The sequence below is a fragment of the Xenopus laevis genome, chromosome 5L (assembly GCF_017654675.1).
Source record: "Xenopus laevis strain J_2021 chromosome 5L, Xenopus_laevis_v10.1, whole genome shotgun sequence".
In the NCBI taxonomy this organism is placed as follows: domain Eukaryota; kingdom Metazoa; phylum Chordata; class Amphibia; order Anura; family Pipidae; genus Xenopus; species Xenopus laevis.
In genome coordinates this window covers 13,905,938-13,931,523 of record NC_054379.1, presented here as the reverse complement: position 1 = coordinate 13,931,523, position 25,586 = coordinate 13,905,938, and the positions used below count along the sequence as shown (strand labels likewise).

At 37.9% G+C, this 25,586-nt stretch overlaps 1 protein-coding gene across 2 annotated transcripts in view; it reads left to right on the top strand.

The window, feature by feature from the left end:
• esrrg.L (estrogen related receptor gamma L homeolog) overlaps positions 1-25,586 on the top strand; it is a 460,320-nt gene that overhangs the window by 104,170 nt on the left and 330,564 nt on the right. For both annotated transcript variants that reach the window (XM_041562543.1, XM_041562544.1), the window contains exon 3: positions 13,692-13,782. The gene's annotated coding sequence lies outside the window, so the exon portion shown is untranslated. The remainder of the gene's footprint in view (positions 1-13,691; positions 13,783-25,586) is intronic.

The following is a 25,586-nucleotide window of genomic DNA, read 5'->3' as shown; positions in this document are numbered from 1 at the left end:
GGGTTTAAAGGATTGTCACAGGAAAACATGTATTATTCAAAAACATTAGTCAATTGTGCTGCTCCAGTAGACTTCTGAACTGAAAGAGCAAACAGTTTTTTTCTATTTAATTTTGAAATCTGACCTGGGTCTAGATATGTTGTTAGTTTCCTAGGTGCCCCCAGTCATATGACTTGTGCTCTGATAAATTTCAGGCACTTTTAACTGCTGCACTGCAAATTGGAGTGATATCTCCTCCTTCCTTTTCCTCCATCAGTCCATCAGCAGAACAATGGGAAGGTAACCAGATAACAGCTCCCTGGCACTGCTAAAATTGCCCATGTCTCACTTTGACTCCTTCAGTTAAATTGAGTAGACTAAACAATAGCTTGTCAGAAAGCAGTTCCATTGGGACTTGCTGGCTCTTTCTGAAAGCATAGGATCAGGCAAAATGACCTGAGATGGCTGCCTACATACAAATATTAATCCAGGTAAAGTTCGATATTCAAGCAATTAATCAATTTTAGATTTGTTCTGAAAATTGATTTATAATACTATACAGTGTTTTGAAACACTCATTATAGTGTTATCACAACATGATTCTTAATTCACAGTATACAGTTGTATCAAGATAGATTTGCAGACATTTATATATAGATTTGTACAAATTCTTTTTGGGGCTATAGACTAGTGGTGATAAATATGGCATGAACAGAAATTTTAATTTCCTAATAATTTGTTACAATCTTGCAAAGCATTTTATTCTCCCTGTGCTTTTTATAATTTTAATTTTTCTTCTGTATCATTATTGCTGAAAATTATTATTGCTTTTAGCATTTGAAATATGTTTCTACACTGGAGCACAGATTTATTAATTTCTCTAAGAGCATTTATGTGTGGCATAAAACAATTGTTGAATTATGTTTTAGATCATTTTTATATAAATTGATGCCGTTGGTCCTCCATGTGGTGATTTTGAATTCATGGAAGCGATGGCGGTGAGTCACAGAAGCCCTTCCTAGACATGCCAAAAAAATCCAGACATCCCTACCCTGACATGCATATTGAAATACTCACATTTGGCAACTGTTACTGTGTGTTAGATGACTAGAAGTCAAATAAAAATTGCCTTATTGAAAAATATTATTTAAATAATAAACCCAACGGGAATCTATGGAATCTATCAAGTTGCACAGCAGTGCACCACTGGTTTTGGCTAAAACCAGAGGGATTACAGTCATGTTCTCTTGTGAGGTTTGCTTCGTTCATCTTGCATCTTTAAGAATAACTTTCATTTTTAAAACATGAGATAATGTAATAGAGTTCTCCTCTAAAAAAACTTTTCAAATGCTCTTTTACCAATATTGTAGTGGCCCTCAAAGACTGCTGAATTGGAGATGTTGTTAACAGGGGAATAATTCTTATTTCATGTGCTATGACAATAATTTTATTGATGAAGTATATTTATGGGGATATCCTTTGGAGTTTCAGTACTCTTTAAGGTGGCCATGGTTTGAAATTCGCTCCATGGATTATGAACTCACAAAGATTTAGAACCCTGAACAAAGAAATCACAGAGTTTTTATGAACTGGTAAAAAGTGGGAAAGCATAGAGATATTGCTCCACTGTAGTGATGTGCGGGTTGACTCGAAACCTGCAGTGATCCGTTGGTTGACCACTGGTTGGGTTAAAATTTAGCCAACAATTGCGGGTTATGGTTGGGTGTGGGGAAAGTTCACTCCTCCACTGCTCCCTAATAGTCTGTGTCTTGGAACCAGAAGTGTGCACAGAAGTTAGTGTACAGAGCAAGATGTCGGGTGCAGGTTGAGTTTTTGCCAACCCACACATGAGTACTCCACAGCACAGAAAAACAAAAAACTGCGCTTACAGCCAAACAGGTGGTTCTACCCTCAAGGCCAGGGTACTAGTGACCAAACCTAGCTTAAGAACAAAATCATCCAAAACAGTTGGCTTCTCTATTATAGTCTTTACTCAGGATTCACCCATCTGTTTTTTGGAGGGCAGTCAGCCTGTTTAAGCCTATGAACAATGCCCAATATACTAGTACACAGTAAGTATACAGTAAGTACACAGTAAGTATACAGTAAGCCTTTTGTGGGTACATGCAGATACGAGACCTGTCAGAGCTGTTTAGTGCAAAGTATTTCAATTTGCATTTATTATTTTTACCAAGGGCCAATGATATTTATTTTTTTCACTTATGCAACTCATAACAGACTGAAATTATTACATTCATATAAAATGACCTAATACTTGAGCAATTTTTGCAAGTTAGTGTAATGTTTTCTTTTCACTTCAGATATACTTTTTTTTAAATTCTGTGTTTTTTGCTTGTTGACCATTGTGTGAAATATGCTTCATTGCCTTTTATAGGGATTATATACACTTGTGTTCAACACCTGTTCATTATATAGGACTTTTGTTGATATGCATACTGCTTATTTTTTAAATTAAAAATATCCATGGTTTGTGTTGCAGGAAACATTGCAAAACAGTGAATTAAATGCCGGTTCACTTAACAATTGACATCTCCTGCCTTGTTCAGAAGATGGGAAGAATACAGTCAATTACATAATCTTTCCCAGTTTAACCATAGGTATAATAAACTCCTCCTTATTTGTAAACCAGAGATATCTCTAGCAACTGGTAGAAGTCAGGGCTTATACAGAGTTCCTTATCAATCAGATTCATCCCTGGCCAGTCCTACACTCAATTTCATCCGATTTATTAAGAATTCTGTTGCTTCATTATACATTTTACACAGGGACTTATTTTTACTTGCAACTTACTGTACTTGCTGCTTTCCTCCCAAAAATGGTTGCCCTTTTATTGGCTACCACTGGGATCACCTGACTATTGCTGGAAAGCTATATAATTTAGATATAATATATATATATCATTTTTAAAACGAATATACATAAATACAATTTCTTGTATTTCTTGTTTACTAATTTAAAAGAGCAGCAGCATGAAATTCACTATGATTTCTATAAATGACGGCATTTTTTTAGTTGTAATACTTGCTTGGCAATATTGTCCTTGTTAGATAATATACAAGAAACAGAAGGGCTTACACAGAGAGCAGGAGCAGTCATGCACAGGTAACTGTTCAGCATATGTAAGTACAGTTGGAAAATGGTTGTCTTGCTGAGAATTCTCAAAATTGGTCCCTAATGGCCTTGCCTATTGTCATATGGTCTTGATTATAATACTGGAATTGCACTGCCTTGGTTTTAAAGGGAATAAGCTGGATGCACAATCGTTATTTGAGATGGAGACCTTGTTTGAACCTCTGCATCCACAAACCATCAGTAGTAGAAGTAATAACAGTTTCCAAAAAATTGTTTAGAGTATTAGATATCAAATAATAAGAGAAACCATAGACGTGGAACCAAGAAGAACCCTATGCAGCTCGGTTGGCTACCCCTGAGTGTGCACACAAGCGCACATGTGCTATAACGGAGGGGGAGGGCAATGAAGGGGAGAAGGGCAGGGGTGGGAGGTAGGAAGGGGAGAGTGACAGAGGATGGAGGCAAGAGGGGATCAATCCGGAGTAGGCAGAAGACCCTTGAACGGGCACCTGCCCAGCGCCCCCACATCGTTGCACCCTAGGCAGGTGCCTCTTCTGCCTACCTCTAGTTCCAGCCCTGCCAGGAAGTGTAACACATTCTCACTATTTATGTATCATTCTCTTGTAAAATTACACCCCTCCCTCCAGATTCACCCTTTATTCTTATTGTTATAATAATTAACAAGAAGAAGAATGTAATGATTGTGTTTTCCTTTGAGTAGTCTTGGTCAAGAAGGCTGGATTCAGACAAGCTGCTTTGTTTTAATGTGGCAGCAAGCTTGTAGAGTTTATTTTGGCTTTGTTTTATATTTCAAGTTAACAGGACCAATTAGGGTCATGCACAACATAAAAACTGTCATACAGTGAATTTTTATCAGCTTCGGCACAGAGAAACATGAATTTCCATTGAAAACAGTGTCAGCGTACTCCTTGTTACATCTTTATTCTAATCACTTTTGGAACCTAACTTCTTGCGCATAAACAAGGAAAAAATAAATCCAAATGCCATCCATTTAGAATATATTTCATTTTATAAATAAAGTTTCCATTAATTACCTGCCAAGTCTATACTGTTATGGAGAAGGGAAAAAAACACTCAACTCAGCCAACACCATTAATTATCTTCCCTGCGGAAGCATTTGTTAAAACAACAAATACCAGTGTTATTCTGTTCTCCCTAATTTTATCATTTTGGGGTATGAGATGAGGCTTATTTTCCATGCCATCCTTTTAGGTCTGGTAATTAGTCATAGGGACATAGAAGGTACTGAACATTGCGGCATAATTGTCAGCACCCGGGCGAAGTACAAGATGACAAATTATGTTTCCTACTGTAGCCTTTCAAATAATCTGGCCTCTGCAAAGTAATGCCTTCCTCTGATAGGCTGTATCAGATAACCGTACATATTGTTTTTTTCTCTTAGACTCTTAACAAACACTAACCGAGTTGGGTTACTCTTCATAAAAAAGGGTAAATAAAACAGACCTTTTTCTAATATTTATAAAATGCTTGGATTAAAAAGGGAGACTACTTCATATATTAATAACGATATTAAAAACATTCCTTCAGACGGAATAAATTAAAGGACATGTAAACCCCTCCATTACAAAATGTAAAAAATGTTTGCCACATCCTCCCCTTCAGAACTGCTAGGTTTTATTCTAAAATGCTTATATCTCTTTTTATTGTCCCTGTGGATTGAGTATGCGCTGAGCATTTTTAGGCCACCATTTTATTTCCTTATGCGCCATACGCCATGTTAGATAAGCAATTCTGCACATGCACAATTTTCCCGACTCGCGTTGCCATCACCTACAGTGCAAGTTGGATTGAAGCTGCAAGTAATGTGCAAATGCTATGATCTTGGTCTTAGTCTGGGCAAAGTGCTTGTGTGGTTGAAAAGTACACCAATCTCTCAGATTTATATAGTTTCTGACCAAGCTGCTCTGGAAAGCATTGAAACAAGACATTATCTGTTAGTGGCTAAAGTGCCTTTGTGCCCTTTCAGGACAGTATAATTCATTTGGGGGTTTCCCTATACTTTAAAAATGTACTTTAAAAAAAAATGGGTTATTATTTTTTAAGTGAATCAAATGACACCGCTTAAAAATATTGCAATTTGCCACATTTACCTCACACTATTTCTTACATACAATGGTAAACCACCCTAAATAAGATTGCCAAGGGTCTATTGAAAAGTTTGATGCCCAATATGCATAGATATACCAAAGCAGGTGTCATGCACAAATCCCAAATAAAAACAGTGCATATGAATTTTCTCAGCTGCCAATTCGCCTTCTGTGAACAAAGCCCCCTGACTGTGTATTATGTGCTGCAAGACCCCCTAACATTGCAAAGACCCTTGTGCATATGAATTTTCTTGGCTGCTGCAAACAGAGTCCTCTGCAAGCCTATTATGTCTCATAAGACCCCCTAACTCTGCAAAGAACCCCAGAAAACCATATTTTTGGAAAGTACACATTCTGACGAATCAAAAATGGGTAAATACATCTTTCTATACCAAACTGTCAAACTGCAAAGCTATGCTATATACTATGTAATGAACAATTGTGTAGGGATACAAAAGCAATACAACCACAACAATTGTGCAAATCAGTAAAATTTACAGTGTAGAAATGATAAAAAGTGGTAAAAATACCCGATCTAACATGATCCAATAGTCACACTATCAAATGTATCACTTTTTAAACCCGATTTAAGCAGTGCCGTCTTAAAGACCCAAAATCCTGGAGATGGCAATTTATTTTTAAAGCAATACATTTTGTTCATGGGTTTATCTTAAGGTCACAAGCCATTGTCCGTAAATAACCATTAATCCTTTGACGTATTTGATACGTCAGAATAACCTTAATAGTGTCGGCATACTTTTCCTAATGGAACATGACCCAAATTGCAAGTTTAGTGTAAGCACCCATTATTCTTAGACTGGCCACAGCTTGGCACCACATTATACAGCCAAAAATTTGTGGCTACCTCTTTCAGTGATTTGAATTATCTATTTAAGACACAACTATCAGACAATAACATTCTGTTGTGCTACATACTTTATATCAACAGTGTGGGGAAGGGCATTTTCTTGATTAAGCAGGATAATAACCCCATGCATAAAGTAAGGTACGTACAGAATGGGTTTGGAGATATACAAGTGAAAGAATATGAGGCAGATCATTGACCTCAACAAAGAACTGACCACAACATGACTCCGGTGAGAATTCGAACTCCAACGCGAACCAGGCCTGAACACCCAACATTAGTGCCCAACCTCTATGAATAAAAGCAAATCCTGCCAACAATTTTCCAACATCAATATCTAGTGGAAAGGCTTCCAGGAGAATAGATGGTAAAGGCTGTTTCAGCAGCAAAGAGAACAACAAGCCCATATTGAAATAGGAACTTCATTTTGATAAGAGATGCTGGAGGGACAGGAGTCCAGATACTTTTGGCCATATAGTGCACTTAGCAGAGATAGCACCCATGCTCTCTAATGTCCTGATGTGAGACATAACCAAAAATACTGTGCCAGCATAAAAATTCCCATGTTCAAAGCACAATTATAAATATTTTTATATGTTTGCATAGATGCTTCAAGGTCATTCATTCACCTGTTTTTAGTAGTGAGTGAGTAGTAACAATTTTGCTTTGTTGTGTTTGTGTTGGACATGTGGATTTGACAGAAGGTATAAAATCAAACACAAATCTGGGCAGAAGCTGGTGAGCATATGGTTAATTTTGTTTGCTTTACAATGTCCATTTCTAACAATCTATTTTGTGTTTTCTGTGCATATGGCACAGACTGTAAACAGCTTACTTAATGCAATGTACGCAGATCAGGCACAAATTTGTGGCAGTGTATACATGACAAAAAGTCCAGAAATATAGAAAGGGGACTCTGAAATAAATCATTTTAGAGTAAATGCAGTGCTGTTGTGTGGTACACATTTATAAAGTCCTATAGGAACATCTGCAGGTATGTGGGACCCCTTTGCATGTCATATAAGGGTACAATGAAATATTGGGTTCACTTTCATGGAAGAGGTAATAATACAGTACTCTGGGCTCAGCTGCACATGCCCAGCCAACTGTGCAAAATGCCATCTTGGAAATAAATGTTTAGTCATTGCGACACAATTTGGAAGGTCAGTAAGAAGATCAGCAGAAGTTTGGGAATTATTAAAAAAGACCTAGAAACTAAGTCAACGACCTCCATTTTTTCCCAACTTTGGGGCAAATTCACTAAGATTCGTAGTTGCGTCAGGCGTAACTTCGCCGCACTTCGCCACACTTCGCCAGGCGTAGTTTCGCCAGCGCTCCACAAATTCACTAAAATCCGAAGTTAGCTTAAGGTCGCGAAGTTGCACTAGCGTTGATTCGCTAAGCGAAGCGAAGTTACGCTAGCAATGGTTAATTTGCATACGGCGCCAAATTCAAATTTCAATGGAGGAATACGTACAATCACTACAAATGCCTGGGAAACCTTCAAAACATTTTTTTGCCCTACACATGTGCCCACTGTATAGTTAAGTTGCCATGAGTTAGGAAATGTAGGGGGGAAGGAGGGGAGCCCCAAAAATTTTTTCAATCTTTTTCAGCCTATCACCCATAATATAGAAAAAACGCCAAGGTTTTTTGGGACTTAGAAAAAATTTGAACTTTTTTTGAAGCAATCCCTATCTACTCTATTGCGCTGCGCCTGGTCTGAGGTGACGAACGAAGTCTAGCGTAAAAGGTAGCGTTCAGTACAATGCGCGCGTTAGTGAATTTGCGTAGTTACATCCGTTGTGAAAATTCGCCAGGCGTAAGGGTGCGAAGTAACACTAGCGAATCTACGCCAGCGTTCGTTAGTGAATTTGCGAATTAACGAAAATGACCAACGCTAGCGAATTGACGCTAGCGTTAGGTGCTTAGTGTATTTGCCCCTTTGTTTCCCATTTTTTTCTTCCCTCCTTTCTCTATATAGAATTATTTAAAAGGTTCTTTGATGATACTTCTGAAGTTGGCTGATCTATTTTACTACTAAAAATGACAATATGAACCAACTGCAGATCTGAACTTCTGTCACTCATTTAATAGCCAGTGTTAGACTTCGATGCCAGGGGCCCACCAGAAAACCTTAGACATAGGTCCACTTTCCAAACTGTTACTTCTCCTCTCCTCACTCAACCTCTTTATTCTCTTATTATATCTACTTACCTTCCATTACTACTCATTTTTTTCTCATAAAGAAATAGGGAATGACTTTGAAATTGGTCAAGTGGTTAGAAGCAAAAGGGCCCCCTAACACCTGGGCCCATTGGGATTTTTCCTGGTATCCCAGTGGTCCAGTCCGACACTGTAGCCATTTGTATGCTGCTGTCAGACAATGACCATATAAATGTGCTGATGCCATCTTGCCATGATAGAAATATTTCAGCTGAATATTTGTTGGACAGGTTCTCCTAAGGATCCCATACATGGGGCAATAAGCTGGCGACTCTGTCTGGAGGGATCTACTCAACAGCTTTTATAACCATGTAGCAGCCTTTAGTAAAAGCTGGCTATACACAGGCCATAAGAAGATGCTTATTGGTCCATGTGGACTGCATCAATGAGTCTATATGGTCCTTGCCTGATGGATTATTACAGCCTGACAATTTTTGGAGATAGAAAACAAAGAGACTGGACCACTACTGCTCACCGCTACTCCTGACCAGGTGCTCTGTCGAACAGTGTCCCCACTGCGAACTTCCAATGAACTTGAAACAGGCAGATGGCACTTCTGGAAAGGGTTTTATTGGGGTTACTGCTGTAGAACCTTAGGCCCCTATGACTAAGGGATTTACTTCCGAAACGCGTAAGGTTCTACAGCAGTAACCCCAATAAAACCCTTTCCAGAAGTGCCGTCTGCCTGTTTCAAGTTCACTGACAATTTTTGGCCAGATATCTGGAAAGCCATTATAAAGGAACCATATTAAGTGGAGCATACACGGCAAGATCTCCTTGTTTGGCAAGTCCTCTGGGTCAATAATAAACATGCCCTCTCACTTTGCATCATGTCCTTCAGACCCAACATTCTAACTAATTTGCTGTGGTTACATTGCCTCTCCTAAATTTACAGAGTGAGAATATTAAAGGTCACGTTTATATTCCAAATAATAATTTTATTCAGATACTAAAAACTGTCAGAAAACTGCACTGGGTTGGTTCAAACTCCATTATCTTAACAAACGGAGATACATTCATAGCAGATAACATCTGAACTACTTAATACCCCATATCTGAAATTATAAAAATGTTTTGGAATCCATCTAGATTTCTGTAAAACAACTGTCATTAAATGTACACAAAAAAAAAAAAAAAATTACAGAACATCAGGATGGTAAATTGAGGTTATTTAGAGAAAGCTGCCAAAAAAAACAAAACAAATTGGAGACCTACAGGAATTTTTAAGGTAAAGTAAACTATTTTTAATACCTGAGGCGGCCCTTTTGGCTAAATCTGTTTTCTGCAAGTGCACTAATAAATGCTGGTTAATTCATTTTTTTAATCTCTCTGGGGGTCTGCTTGTTGAGTTGCCCAGCAAAGGAAGCATCCTGTTACATCCCTTTAATAATTGATGGCTTTCAGTCTCAGCAGCCCAAACAAAATTCTGAAAATAGTCCCTGATAAAAAAATCACATCTTCTTTAGCTCTTTTCCCTCCTAACTGAGTAGCAGCCTGCAGTACTGCACTGTGAGTCCTGCAATATTGGATGTTGCTCCTAGACAAAGAAATATATATATAAAATATTCAAAACAAGGCTTTTTTAATTTATTTTTTAAATTTAAATCTACTACTGTGACAATGTTATTAGCAAGCATTTTACAAAGCAAAAACGGTGGCCTTGTTTTATCACAGCCCTGAATCATATCAGTTGGGTAAAGAGTCAATACCCATGTCTACTCTGAAAACATAAATAGATATCTCTCCATTCTTTGCTCCTGACCCAGTCTAAGAATTTGGCAGGTCCAGTTAATGTCACAGGAGCTGGTGTATAAAAATGTTGGAGTGTGAAGAGCAGGATTATGCAACTGGATGCCAGATGTGATCCTTCCAAGGGATTTTATTTTTTTATGGTCCCCAGTCTTCATGATGGCTTAATAAATATCTTTGTATTACATCATCATTTTAAAATAATATGACCCTGGAATATGCGGAAAAACAAATAATTGGCTCATGAAATGTAAAAAGCTGCGCATTATAAACTGAGCGTCAGGGATCTTTTACATAAAAAACAACAATGAACAAGAGGTCACCTTTTATACTTGAGGAACGGATATTTCATTTGAAGCAGTATAAAAGGCTGTTATGGCCTGGGTGACTTCTTGAGCAAGCATAATATACAAAGCTAAAGCACAAATGGTTCTTCATGGTGAGGGCCATGAGGCTGTGATGGCTTGGATGACTTCTTGGGTTATTCATGGTGTGGGCTAGGCTGAGATGATTTGGATGACTTCTTGGGTTGTTCATGGTGTTGGCCAGGCTGTGATGGCTTGGATAACTTCTTGGGTTATTCATGGTGTTGGCCAGGCTGTGATGGCTTGGATTACTTCTTGGGTTATTCATGGTGTGAGCTAGGCTGAGATGATTTGGATGACTTCTTGGGTTATTCATGGTGTGTGCCATGAGGCTGTGATGATTTGGATGACTTCGTGAATGACTTCTTGGACAAGCATATGTGTATCAGTAGGAAAAAAATCCCCATTGATCCAGGCTCCCCCCTCTGGAAGTGCATGTGCCGATACTCTCGCAATCCTCCATGACAAATAAAGGCAGGAATGGTCACAGGGCATTCTGTAGGATATTTAAATCTTCAGTCCTGACTTGAAGGTCCAGTTTTGTTTCAGGATAGTTTTTGCAAGCAGCTGGCATGCACATAGTTAAATTGAAGTGGCAGCATTCTGAAATAAAGTGGTTAATACACTTAAGTACTAGATTTCTCATTGTCTATAAAAATAGGAGTGTCAGCTCTTTGGTTACCTGGGGGGCTGCCTGTTTGGTTTGTCTCACCCTCATGCCAGGAAGGAGTTACACTTCTACTCTGTCTAAGAGCAAAGCTTTTTTTTTTGCCTCCATAGTTTTGAAATTCAAATTGAATGCAATTTTCAGCTCATTTGAGCCAGAATATACAGTTGCCGAGCTTCAGTGACTCTTAAATTCGAACTCACAGGAGAAAACGGATATCATCTGTCGCAGAGGGCTCGAAAGAGGAGGAGAAATGTGCAGACGTATTTGCAGAATCCTGGGACGGAGGTCTCTCCCTAGGTCTGCATGTGGAGTCAGTCGCTGATAAGCAGTCAGATAATCAATGAAATCTTAAGCAAGTGGATACTGAGAGTCATAATGAGCTGCCGAGTGCAAAGTCTGAGCTTTCAGATAAACCTGTGCAGATTCCTTATGCCGTAATTAACTTTTAAGGTGGGAAATGCATTTTTGCAAAATATAATTACTGCTGTAAATATTTTTATTTTATGGGAGCTACCGATGAAGTTGCTACATTTAAAAAAAGAGATTAAAGAGCCACTAAAGATCACTTGTCATTGTATTGATCTACGTGAAATATTAAGAGTTGAAATGATTTTACTTTTTTGCTCCTGCTTTCCATGAAGGTGTTGCTAGCTAAGCTAGCTAAGTTTGCAGTTCCAGCCTTGCCTAAGATACCATTGGCAGGCTGCAAGCTTCCTTGTATCAGTGTAACAGTGTTTGCCCCCCCCCCCGAAAAAAAAACTTCAGAGGGACCCGGTGCACATAGCTGCCCCTGCCCAAAAACTTCCCTCCCCGCCACATGCTCGTGTGGTTGCGAGCATAACATTGAAAGAAAAAGAGCAGAGAGAGTAAACCAACCCTGTTTCCCTGGCTTCATGAGGGCTCATTTACAATGCCCCACAAAATACAAAAAAAAGGCCCTAACGAGCCACGTTAGAGCCCTGCAGCTCCATTTGCCAACATCGCACTTTTAATGCTGCTCTCTTCACCGAGTGCCAGATTTTTTTTAGTGCTCTTGTGCTTGCTCCCCCCAGTCAAGATTGATCCCTATGGTCTATAGGGGTCTAGGAGTATCTTCTTACAGTATATAACTTGCTAAACTAGATGAAATGTTTTCTTATATTCTGCATGAGAAATACAAAAGAAACATGGCATTATGGGTATTCCCTAGGCCATTCCTGTAGTATGTACAGAAAGCTAAAGGTGCATGGTACATGGGTAATCCCATGTAGCAAGCAAAATTAAGAAATGCCCTTTAAATTGATATTAAATTGATGTGTGTGCCTATCATGTGCTGGTGCTTTGGGTAAAAACTCCTGCCCCACCATACAGTTGGCCCTGGACAATACATTAAAAAGCTGCTCAGTAATGCTCAGGAACTTACCGTCCACTCGGTGGGGACGCCCGCCTCGTTGCGCGGTCCCTGCTTGTAGGCCGCAGGCGCCTGCTCTATAGCTGTTTCATTTAAAGGCGCAGTCACGTCAGCTCGCAAAGGGCGCAAAATCCAAAAAGTATAGATAGCCTGAAAGGGCTTCCAGACCTAGCCCTTGACAGGAGTTTGTTCCTGGTGCTTCCTGAGCTTTTGCTAGATCCTGTTTTGAACCTGTTTAATTCCTGTTGTGACCCCTGCCTGGCATTTGACTATTCTGACTTCTGGATCCTGACCCTTGCCTGAATACCGACTACTCTTCTGCTTAACCCTCTGATTGACTTCCTGGTTTGACTCTTGCCTGCCTGACTATGTTTATTCTCTGCCTGCCTCGACCCGGCCTGATCTGACTACTCTATTGCCTAATGGCTTGTACTACGACCTTCTGTCCAAAGACTTTGCTCTACAGTCGTGCCCCTCTGCCTATCCAGAACATCTGGTCTTGAACCTCTCGTTTAAGTCCAGGTGGCATCCAAGTAAGCCGAGGGCTCCTCCCGAGGCCCAAAGGCGGTCACACTACTGGTGAAGCACGAGCCAAGACCAGGGTGCCTGGTGTTTGTTCTGGTGTTGGTTGCCGACTGTGACAGAAAGCCTCTCATGTCCCCACACAAATGCATAGAAGTTTGAAGGGGGTATGTAATAAAAGGTACTAAGTTTGCCCAGGTGCAGTATCCCATAGCAACCAATCAGCAGGCAGAATGGTGCATTTTATCTCCAACATTCTAGCATAATTGTGCCTGCTTATGGTGTGCAGAAAACAAGGGGGTCCTCTAATTCATGCCTGGTGCTTTCTCTGTGCAATTAAATGCAACTAGTGCATTTGTGCAAGAAAACTTAGGTCCAACATCTCTGCATGTGGTGTGTTTACTCTTTGTGGTTGTGCAATAATTAGTATTTAAGACTCAGAATGTTCTGTGCACAATGCAGAATCTACATACTGTACCTTATGGACCCAAATATGGGGCTTATGATAAGGACCTATATGACGGGATCGGTATTCATAGGACTATGAAGATCATCAGCTAGTACTGGACAATTGATTGATGATTGCTATAGGTTGTTTACTGGGTCAACTTTCTTTAGTGTTAATGATGCCCATTAAGGAGCAGTTAAATTAATGTTTTACATTGAATTAAACTCTGTGTATAATTGTTTTCTCTGTTTCTAGATTTTAACTACCTGAAACCAAAGCTGTCTTCAGATCTTCCAGCCATCACATACCGATCACTATATACCTCACCAAAGTAACACCTCCAGCGGTAAGGGGAGCCAACAAACCTTCACTTCTGTTATCTTCTTCTTTCCTGTGTTTGGAACTTACTTTTTATTAAAGGATTATAAAGTGTTTCTTAGGTAGATCCAACAGTTAAGAAAAAACAATAGGAAAATAAATTGTTGTGTATGGGATATATTATCCAGAAAACTGTACAATACAACCACAGTCCTATTTAAAGAATTCATAATTTTTCCAAATGTTTTGTCCTATGAAATTATAAGTACCTTTCACTTGAAGGTAACCAAGTTAGCGTAAATCAATATTGACCACAATACAGTTCTATTGGTTTTTTTTTTATATCAAAATATTTTTTAAGGCATCATGTTCCTCATTAGCCAAAGATCCTGAAAACCTCGGATCCTAAGAATTCAGGTTAACAGATCCCATATTATACACCTGATTTTGGCGATGATCATAAAAATAATATACCATATAATTTTGAATGGTAAGAGAAGGCTTTCTTATATACCCATCTGATATATATGAAGTATATATATTTTACATGTCTGTGTTACCAATAAGTGAGAAATCAATGGCAATTAAAAGGAAGTTGGCAATTTTACCTTTTTTCCTAGACACTTCTAGATAAGAAGTTCACGCGTCTATATAAAAGCATTGGTAATCAACACTTTTTCATGATTTTTAACATTTTCGCCTTATTTAAAAAAAAATAAAAAATTGTCATTTTATCTAAATTCAGTTAGAATACTGGAGATTTGCCCATAATTGTTCCATTTCCTTTAATATGTGTGGGATGGTTGAAGTCTACAGTTCTTTCAGTTTCGTTGCAATTAAATTCCTGGTTATGTACAAAAAGCGTACTTTGTGGTATTGTTTGGGGATATCCAGGCATATTAGTTCCGGTAAAAAAAAAACATTTGCAGTCCCTATTTATTGTTAATGCACTATGTAGGTCTCATCATAGAGGGGCAGGTGCTGGAAAAACTCACCAAATGCAGAGGGAATTTCAAAATAAATTAATTTATTAGTGAATGGGTCTAAAAAAATCATTTGAATAAGCTCCTGTGTAGTAGTGATTTGCTATACAGGTATGGAATCCATTATCCAGGAAACCCATTAACCATTAAGCTCCAAATTACAGCAAGGCCATCTTCTGTAGACTCAAAGCTAATCAAATAATTGAAATTTTTGAAAACGATTTCCTTTTTCTCTGTAATAATAAAAGAGTACCTTGTGCTTTATACAAACTAGGATATAATTAATTTTGAGTGGGGGCAAACAATCTTATTGGATTTATTTAGGGGCTTATTTAGCAAAGGTCGAATTTTACAGCTTTGTGAACTTTTTTAAACATCGAAGGAACTCACAATTCTAATGGTTTATAATTTACGAAAAAAAAAACTTGACTATAAAAAACAAATCAGTGTAGTTGGGGTAAAAAACTCGAATACTCAAATTAATCATGTTTTTGGCCAAAAAAAACCCCTCTAATTGATTGCCTTTTCGACACAACCCACCAAAAAAAACCCTCATACATTATGAAGGCTATTAATATCTTCAATTGGTTCATGGGACCTTTGCCATTGACTTCTACATGATCACGACAGGTCTTAGATGGTGTAGTTTCAGATTCAGCTATTTCCAGCTTTGGGGTATAATAAATCTCGAAAATCTTTTTTTTTTAAAAAAACTGGAATTTTTAGAGTGTTTTTTAACCCTAAAAATTGATTTTTGACTGAAAAATACCCTTGAAAATTTGATTTTTTTTTTTTTGTGGCAAAAGCAACTCGACCTTTAATAAATAACCCCCTTAATGTTTAAATGATTTGTTAGTAGACAAATTATGGAGATCCAAATTACAGAGATCCCTTGTCAAAAAAAACCCCAGGTACTGAGTATTCTGGATAACAGGTCCCATACCTGTACCTGGTTGAAATTCTTGTTTGACCAGAGAAAAATTCAATGTGTTAATTGCAGAAAATTTGAAGGGAATGCACAGAGAAGTTCAATGTCCAATTAGATTTCTGGTTCTAGCATTGACCAGCCCATCATTTGGCCAAGGTGGTCTGTCCCATAGTATTTCTGTTGGGTGTAGCCAGACCTTGTTGGACTTTTTAGGGACCTTTTGTCTGTTTTTCACCAGAAACATTTTAAAAATGTTGTTTGTTGTACTTGATGATACCCTAGGGATATTATAGAATATAATATTTTGATGGCTTACAACTAATCAAAAGCCTTTTCAGTATCTGAACTTCAGAGGGAGGGTGGGGTTCTGTTCTGACAGAAGGAGCTTATCAAGTCAATGACAAATGGGGTGTTATCCCCCACTTTTCTACCCTATTTGTTGAAGATGACTGTCAAATAACAAATTGTTAAATAAACATTTTTATTGCCTTAAGTCTTGAGTTCAAAGGTGCTATCATTCTGTAGGTCTCACATTTATCTGGAGCCCTCTTTATGGATAGAAGTAATAAGAATAAGAATTGTATGGCCTGCATAAATAGCTACAGTATGGGAGGCTATCTGACAAAGGTGCTTTGCTAGTTGAAAACTTTCACTTGACTTTGTCAGGAGCACCCAACGGCCCTCCGTGTCCACTTCAGTTCTACGTGCAAGATGGAGGTGCCCAAGGTCACCACTCAGGTTGCGGCACTGGCCCATTGACGTCGGCACGCAGACACATGATGTCATCATGTCGCATCTGGTGTGAAAATTCTAAATAAATAGACACAGAGGTCACAGGTTCAATGCCCGATTATAAGTCCCGCTTGCTAATGTTCCTGGGTGCACTATAATTCTTGAATTGCTGATTACTGCACTTTTGACCCTCTGCTTTGTTCCTGATGATGATCTTTGCTGCCTGCCGTCTGATCTTTTGTCTGAATTCCCGACTATGCTTATTCTTAACCACTTAGGCTACCATGAACTGGACTCGGCCATCTGAGCCGTAAAGCCCTGACATCTATCTATCAATCTATCTATCTATCTATCTATCTATCTATCTATCTATCTATCTATCTATCTATCTATCATCTATCTATCTATCTATCTATCTATCTATCATCTATCTATCTTTCTATCTATCTATCTATCTATCTATCTATCTATCTATCATCTATCTATCTATCTATCTATTATCTATCTATCCGTCATCTATCTATCTTTCAGCTATCTATCTATAATGGTTCTTGGACATTTATAGCTTTATTACTGTGTTGGTGTTAATGTTCTGCATCTATATTTAAGTAGTGACGTGAAAAGAATAATAGGTTTACAATAAGGCCTTTAGGATGAATGTCCAGCAGGATTCTTGCTGCCATCACTTCTTTTAAACCCTTAAGAATCGCCTTGTTTCCTACAAACCCATATGCCTGATAAATGTCAGAGCAGATGCATTAATCACATTAAAAGGTATTTTCTATATGCTATTTGGCTGCCAATCCGGATGCTTCCGCTGACATTGCTGTCAGCAAGGGATTTCGGCTGCTAGTGTAAGGCTGAGAGGAAGGAAAGGATAGTCAGTAGTGCTACACAAGCCATCAATGAAAAAGTCCACCATGGCTTCATTGACTTAGTAAGGCACAATTTGTAGCTAAGATTTTCCACAATGCAAAATTTTTAATAAAATGTAATAAACTAATATATTGAAATGTTGATGGTAATAGAACCACTTTTCAATGACTGATGATTACTGTGTATGTACAGTATTTTTTTTCATGGTTACTATGAATTCCAGAAAAGCGGAAATAAAGAATATGTCATAAAATAACATGAGCTTTGCAGAACATGAATCATTCTTCTACGCACCTTTGTTTTTAATTTGTTTTAGCCAATTTTTTGACATCTGTGATTCATGCAAAATATGGATTCAACCATTATGAATGAAGACTTACAGGTAGAAAACTAATTTTGGCTGGTGGGGTCTTAGAACCTTTGAAGATCATATCCTTATAGGATGCTGAAAGCCCCCATTATGATCCAAACTTTGACTAAAACAATTGGATCACCCTCAATTTGGTCCAGTCTGTGATGAAGTAGGGTTAAAATTCACTCATTTGACCAGGATGCCAGACGAGCATATCTAAACATTTATGCCCAGCTTTTCTGGAGAAACAGGGAATTAGAAGATGAGCACAAAACTGTTAATTTTTCATCCTATAATCTCAGTGTGGAACTCATCAGCTAGAGCATATACTGTAAGTATCAATATACTTATACAGAGCTTGACTTGGATATATGGAAAGAGGTGAGAAGTTTGCCTACACCATCAGTATTGGCTTGTCAGCCTCTCCAGTCTTACCTATAGTGATACCCTATGAAAACTACCTTGGATCCTCATTGATGCTTATGAAGAACAAAGCATATTGGTTTCTTCTAGTCTTTAAATAAATAAGTCATGAAAAAGAAATGCCCCGTGTTCATGTGTAGCCTTTGGAACACTCCAAGCAGTTCATGTTTCTTGATTGGGTTGCACTCTGAAAGGACCTTTGACTCTGACCTGTTGAAATAGTAAACGCTACACAGAACTTAAGAAAGGAAAATGTTACACCCAAGTATAGCAGGTAAGGAACTGGAATATTTATTATTTAGGCTAGTGTTGATGATCATGCTTGAGACCTGGGGTTTTCCATAATTTGGATCTTCATACCTTAAGTCTACTAGGAAATCATATACCGTAACCATTAAATAAACCCAATAGGGTTTGCTTCCATTAATTATATCTTAATTGGGATCAAGTACAAGCTACTGTCTATGGGAGATGGCCTTTCCGTAAATCAGAGCTTTCTGGATAACAGGTTTTTCAGATAACAGATCCCATAACAGAATTTATATTGGAGGAAAATTCTTCTTGCTTTTAAAAAGAGCAGATACTTTTCCTGTTTGCAGTGTGGGACTTACATTTTAGGCATTTCAAAATTCATAGGGGCAAATTCACTAAAATCCGAAGTTGCGCACAGGGGTAGCGTAAGTTTGCGAAGTTGTGCTAGCGTTGATTCGCCAAGCGATGGTTCATTTGCATACGGCGCCAAATTCAAATTTCAATGGAGGAATACGTATCAGCACTACAAATGCCTAGAAAACCTTCAAAACATCAAATAAAAATTGTATTTTGCCCTACACGTGTGCCCACTGTATAGGTAAGTTGCCATGAGTCAGGAAATGTAGGGGGGAAGGAGGGGAGCCCCAAAAATTTTTTCGATCTTTTTCAGCCTATCACCCATAATGTAGAAAACACGCCAGCGTTTTTTGGGACTTAGAAAAAATTTTGACTTTTTTTTAAGCAATCCCTATCTACTCTATTGTGCTTCGCCTGGTCTGAGGTGGCGAAGGAAGTCTAGCGTAAAAGGTAGCGTTCAGTACACTGCGCGCGTTAGTGAATTTGCGTAGTTATGTCCGTAGCGAAAATTCGCCAGGCGTAAGGGTGCGAAGTAACACTAGCGAATCTACGCCAGCGTTCGTTAGTGAATTTGCGAAGTAACGAAAATGCCCAACGCTAGCGAATTGACGCTAGGGTTCGTCGCTTCGGCGCTTAGTGAATTTGCCCCATAGGGTGTAACTATAGGAATGAAAAAAGATGTTCAGCATTTGAGGTGTTCCTGCAGCTCTTCTAGGCCCCACAATGTTTGTGACCCTGGGAAATTGCTACTGCTCGGACCAACCCCTATAAAAGATAGTTCTAGGGGAACTGTACACACTGTACCTATTTTCTTGTGCAAAATTACTCCCAAATGCAATTTTAGACATAATATTAAGAATATATAATATAAAATGTTTTTGTGTGTTTGAAATACTTGCAATCGCCTTTTCTTTTACAATTATTTTAATTACAGAGAGTTAAAATAAGATGTTTGAAGGAATCACTGTATATAGAACTTCCTTGCAGGCTAGATTTTATTATCTGTCCTGGCAGACAGCTGTTTTGCTTGTGCTATGAACCTATACTAATATGATGAATAGAGTCAGCTCAAAGGCCAATGGACACCTCCTTCCTAAAAAGATAAACAGAGTTATTTTGTCTTGATGTTGCCTTTCATTTCCTTCAATGTATACACAGGGCAAGTGAAACCACTTGGACTATCTTGCCAGAAAAAAACATGAAATTTATATTTAAAGGGAATGATATGTTTTTGCAATTGTGGCGTATTATTATACTTTTATTGGTACAAAACAAAGGCTTACATTCTTATATAAATATATAGTAGAAATGGTGTAGTGTCAATATTAAGAGCAGTGCTGTAACTAGATGTCAGTGGGCCCACAGCAAAATCATTTTAGGGCCCCCAAAATATCCAGAGGTTCTCCTGTTTTACCAATTACGCATTCATTTGGGCCTCATGGGCCCCTGTAGCTCCTGGGCCCTCGTGCAGCCACAGGGACTGCTCCCTTTATAGTTAATCCCATGATTAAGAGGAACATTTATCTAATATAAAAATCACCTAAATTCTCATTAAAATGCTCAAAAAGTGTATTAGATATATTTTTCTATTTTTCTATATTTTATGTCAAGCTTTGATATAATTATGTCAAGCTTTGATATAATTAAATTCCTCTGTTTTTAAAAATGCATATATTTTCTTAGTATAGTAGGACTTTTCCTATGACATTTTTAAACAACAATCCATAGTTTCTTTTACTGAAAACCTTTCCTTGAGAAACTGGGGAAAAATAATTATTAACCTATTACTGTATATACATTTTAAAAATAGCCATTTTTAGAAAAAAGTATTGAAAATTTGCTGAATACAGTTACTATTTAAGTCTAAGGTCTAAGACAAATAAATCAATCACCTGAATATTCTAGAAAGAAATTTTAAAAAATCCCAAAAAATGTTCCAGAACTTTTTGGTGTATCATAAACAACTTGAAAAATCATTAATAGCTGAAAATTAGTAAGAGGCAAAAAAATTGTTTTCATTAATGGTAGATTCATGGAAATCAGGCACACGATAAGCGTTGTAAACCTTTTTTTGTGGTTCTTTAATACGTTATTAGTGATGGGCAAATTTGTGCCACTTCGCCGATAAATTTGCGAATTTCCCGCGAAATTCACAACCGGCTGAAAATTTGCGAAACGGCACCGGCGTCTCGTTTTTGACGCCGACGCCCATTTTTTGACGCAGACGCCCGTTTGACGCAAACGCCCGTTCTTAACGCTGACGTCCGTTTTTTTTGGACGCCAGTGCCAATTTGTTTTTGACGCCGGTGAACTTTCGCCAGCGAATTTTCACGGCCGTTTCGCAAATTCGTGCCTGGCGAATAAATTCGCCCATCACTATACTTTATAATTTCTTGCTTGAGTTTTTTTGGGAGTGAAAATGCTCAAGGAAATTATCTAACATGGTAACTATAGGTATAGGTTATATTTATAGCAACTAAGGGGCATTTTTATGAAGCCGCATGTTTTTCTGGTCGCGTATTTTAGGGGGAAAACTCAAATTTTCCCTAAAGCTGCTTAAGATCCACATCTGAAAATACTCCATCTAAAACCTGTGGAGGTCATGCAGAAGTCAAGGGCAGATGTCCCTCTTGACACCGTGATCTGCTCTGGTTTTTGTACGATAATCCAAAAAAAAAAAATCTATTTTTTTGGACGACAAGTTCAAAAAAGTCGTACAATTCGAATTGTTGTATGATTTTGTTGAGACGTTTCCCGATAAATTTTTGTTAGATTCATGAATGGGAGTTAGGTCAACTTGTTTTAATAAAAAAATGGCATAAATTTGAGTTTTAGTAAATACCCCTCCTAAATTTCTCAAGTAAGTGGAGTGATAGAAACATTTCTATTAATGCAAATTCCATTCTGCAAAAAAAAATTGCAGTTTTTGCTGATTTAACTGAAATTATAATCTCTGCCTTTGATAAATTGGTCCCATAACATGCATTTTATTTTTCTCTCCCCATTTCGCTGATAATATAATAAAAATGAATACAATTTGTAATTTTTACGTACACTATGTCAGATATTCATTTAGTGTCCAGATGCACTTAATTTTTTTTTTGCCTGTCATTAGAAGCTGGCAGTGTGTGAGATGAATTCTGTTAAAGCAGCTTGATTTGTATGGATACCCCATCTGGCTTTTTTTAAGTTCTTATCTGTGAATCATTAAAAAATGAAATTGTTCCTCCCAGGTGGAAGAACAAAATTAAATGAGTTCTCGGTAATAAGGGCAAACATACTTTTTCTAATTATTTAGCAATTAATATAATACCCAACAGGCAATGACTTACGGCCATGGAGCGGGAACTGATCTGTTGTTGATGGAATTCTCTTAAAGGGAAATATAGGCTTAAATCTAAATCACTTAGGAAATGGAATGTGGAGACCCCGTTTTAACGGTCACAGTTAATATATGAAATTGCATGTGCTTCACTGCATTAGCCAATAGGAAGGGATGTCCCTTCTTTATACTTTCAACTTCAATGCGAAATTGCTCCTCAGTCCCAGAACATTCATGTAAGGCAGAGAGTCTTTAGAACATATTTGTAATGTCACAAAACCCTGGGGACATAATTGTAGAGAAAGACAGTGGAGCAATTATAATCAATCAAAGCAGAGCTTGGGCATGGATATGTAGAAGATGCAGCAGTTGGGAACTCTGTTCCCTGGACATACAGACAAAAGTCCATATAACTTTCAACACAGTGATTTTAAATTAGGGTAATGCTAAATATACACATGGAGCACTTTGTGTGTAACAGGACCACCATGTTGACCCATGGCATCTTTATCTGTCACCTGGATTGCCACATCTTTATTGATTGTGGGGCCCTGTAAAATCTGCTATTCCGTTCCACTGTTGTCTTAAAAATTTCATCAATGTTTTAATGTAAAGGCTTTTTATTTAAAACCCAAAAATACAAATTTCATTTTTCATTTCACTTTCATTAGGTAAAATTGTAATATTGGATTTACATCATCTTTATTAGGTAGATGGTTACATATGTAACAGGACACTTTGGTAGCGATAGGACCAAGAGCAAACAAGATATGAAGGTGCCAAGGTCCGCCTGATGCCAACCTGCCACCACCATCTGCCTACAACCTCGATGCATCTTTACCCATTGCAGCTGTTTTTGCTGAGAACATCGCTGAGAAGTAGACCTAATATCATATAGGTACTTGTTTAAGTAAATATTGAAGGAGCAGAGCTTAATTATTACTGAGCTTATGGGTTCGGTATTGTGTATATTTACTCCCATTTATAATACTGGAAAGAAAACCTGTTAATTTAAAGAAAACAAAGGGTACGTAGCCTTCAATATTCTTTTCAACACTGCAAGCCTGTCAGCTGCGCCTCTACTACATATGTGCAGCTCTGTGCATTGAGACTGAGGAGATGGCTGTTATGAGGACATCAGCAGGGGGCTAATGAAAAGGCTTTGTTTATTTTAACGAATTGCAAGTGACTGTAGCCAAAATAAATATAATCTTCTTTTTGGATTAGTCGTTACAGATGATTTTACCTACTAACAATGATTAAGCAGTCCTGGTGGACAGGAACCATGGCTGATCCCCAAAGATTTATCCCAGAACTGCAATAAACAGATGCAGAAAAAAAAGATTCAGTGTATTTTGTAGTGGTGATTGTAGAATTATTTATGATGGGGTTTATCTTAAAAGATCGAACTAGTATAACATCTTACAAGAAGATGCTTTGTACAGTTTATTTTTATATATATATATATAAACAGAAAGAATCTCTGCAAGCCAACTGGGGGGTTACCGCTGTTTTAGATTAACTCAGGAATAAATAAAGTAATACCATGGGTTTTTCAAAAATTATTTTAAACTCACATTTCATTTATTTACAGTGTATAGCTATAAAATTCACCTTATCTGTTTACCCTGCCTCAGCTAAGCTTTCCTCTCCCTTCTACTCTCATTGTTCTATCAACCACAGGTATCTTCAAGGAGCAGTGTAGTAAATGTTAATGGGCATTTCAGATAAAGGGTAATTGATCTTGCTTTGTCTTGTGGGATGCATTGACTCTGATCCTGAGTGAATCTCTGTCATAAAGCAAGACCAGGCTTCTGTTGCTTCCTAAGAAGGAAATAGAAGTGTTATATGAGTATCAGAAATGCAGAATAAAAGGGAATTTTCATTTTTGGACATGGGGGGTCTTTTATATAAAAAATTTCATTTTTCTGATTATTTTAATCCACTAGAATCCATGATTGGACCTTATTTATTATTAAAAAAGCAAGCTTTAATCGAATCGGGGACAAACATGGAAAAATCGAGCGAAAATCTGAATTGTGCGAGTTTTATCTAGAATCACTCGATTTTTGCCCAAAATGTCCGAAATAGGCAGGTTTTTTGGGATAAGTCCAACACAGACCACAGAAATTTTCACATAGAATAAGGACATCTTTCACTGACGTATATACAACCTCTGTAAGTCTGAGATTCTGAAATTTCTTTTTCCATTCTTGGGTTATAATAAATCATGAAAAATTCAAGGTTTTTTTTCTCACTTAAAATTCAGATTTTATAGTAAAAAAAAAACTTGAATTTTTCCTGTTTTTGGCATTCAGACTTTAATTAATAGCCCCCTAAGACTAATTTATGAATGCCAGCAAAGTGCCAAGTGAAAAACTCAGTGCTATTTTGTTCACCATGTTACTTGTAGCTACTTACACAGTCCTAACAACCTATGCTTAGGTTAAGCCTGCTTTAAATGAATTGTTAACCTATGCTCTATGAGATGCTACTTCCATGTTGCACCTACTATATACATGCAACTGACAGGTATTGCAGTGGATTGTGCAGTTAGGGCATGTAAGCTTGTAAACAGGACATGCAGTATGCTCAGGTTCCTGGTGAAGGAGGTGTGATGGTTTGTAGACCAAAAGTTCTTCACAAACTGTCCTGAAACTATAGGGCTCATTTCTTTGCACTTTGCACCCTAACGCATGGGCTTTTGGAACAAAAGAAAACCTTTTTCTTCATTTTTCTTCATTCCAAAAGCTTTTCTGGTTAAATTACAGAAATCGCCAAGGTTTTTTGGCCCGAAATCCACCGTGAGTTAGAAAACTCATGTGTGGTTTCCTTTAAGATTGTGATAATCTAAAAGATTGGGTAGTCTTTAATAGGCCTATAGATACAGGTACTGGGTACATACTTAACACGTTCCTACAGTCTTTTTAATCTAGTGCAAACTTCAAAGCAATGCCCACAAAACCAGTTAACATTGTTAACAACTATTTGATTCAGAAAGGATAATTTTCTTGATCTCAATTTACAGTCTAAAGCACGCAAATAGATTGCAAGCTGTATTGAACAGGGCCCCTTTTTACCCCTGCATTACTTTTTTACTTCTACTTACTTTTTTTACACCTTTTTTCTTGTTCAAGTTGTGTTCAACACAGTTGCACCCAATGCAGCAAAACAGACCCAACTGCATTTTGTACACAAATCAGATGCACGTTGCGTCTAGCCTTTTCAGAGTTGGAGTTGCACCAGTGGTGTTTGCATTTGATACACTGAGCATAGGTTTGGTGCACCTACTGATGCAACCAACTCAAATGGCCTCCAGGTCAAAGGTGTAGCCCACTGTCGTAACCCTTAAGTTATCGCCTGGTCAAAGGTGCAGCCTAACGGTAAGAACCCTCAATTTACCTCCAGGTCAAAGGTACAGCCCAATGTAGGAACCCTCAAGTTACCTTCAGGCCAAAGGTGCAACCCACTGTAGGAAACCACTATGACTCACCACAAGTGGAAGGTTAAAGTTCGGCAGCCTCAGGCATCCGGTCAGGTGCAAGAATCTTTCAGCATCCCATGCTGTACAAAGTATCATAATGATTAAGGGCAGCTGTGCCCGAAA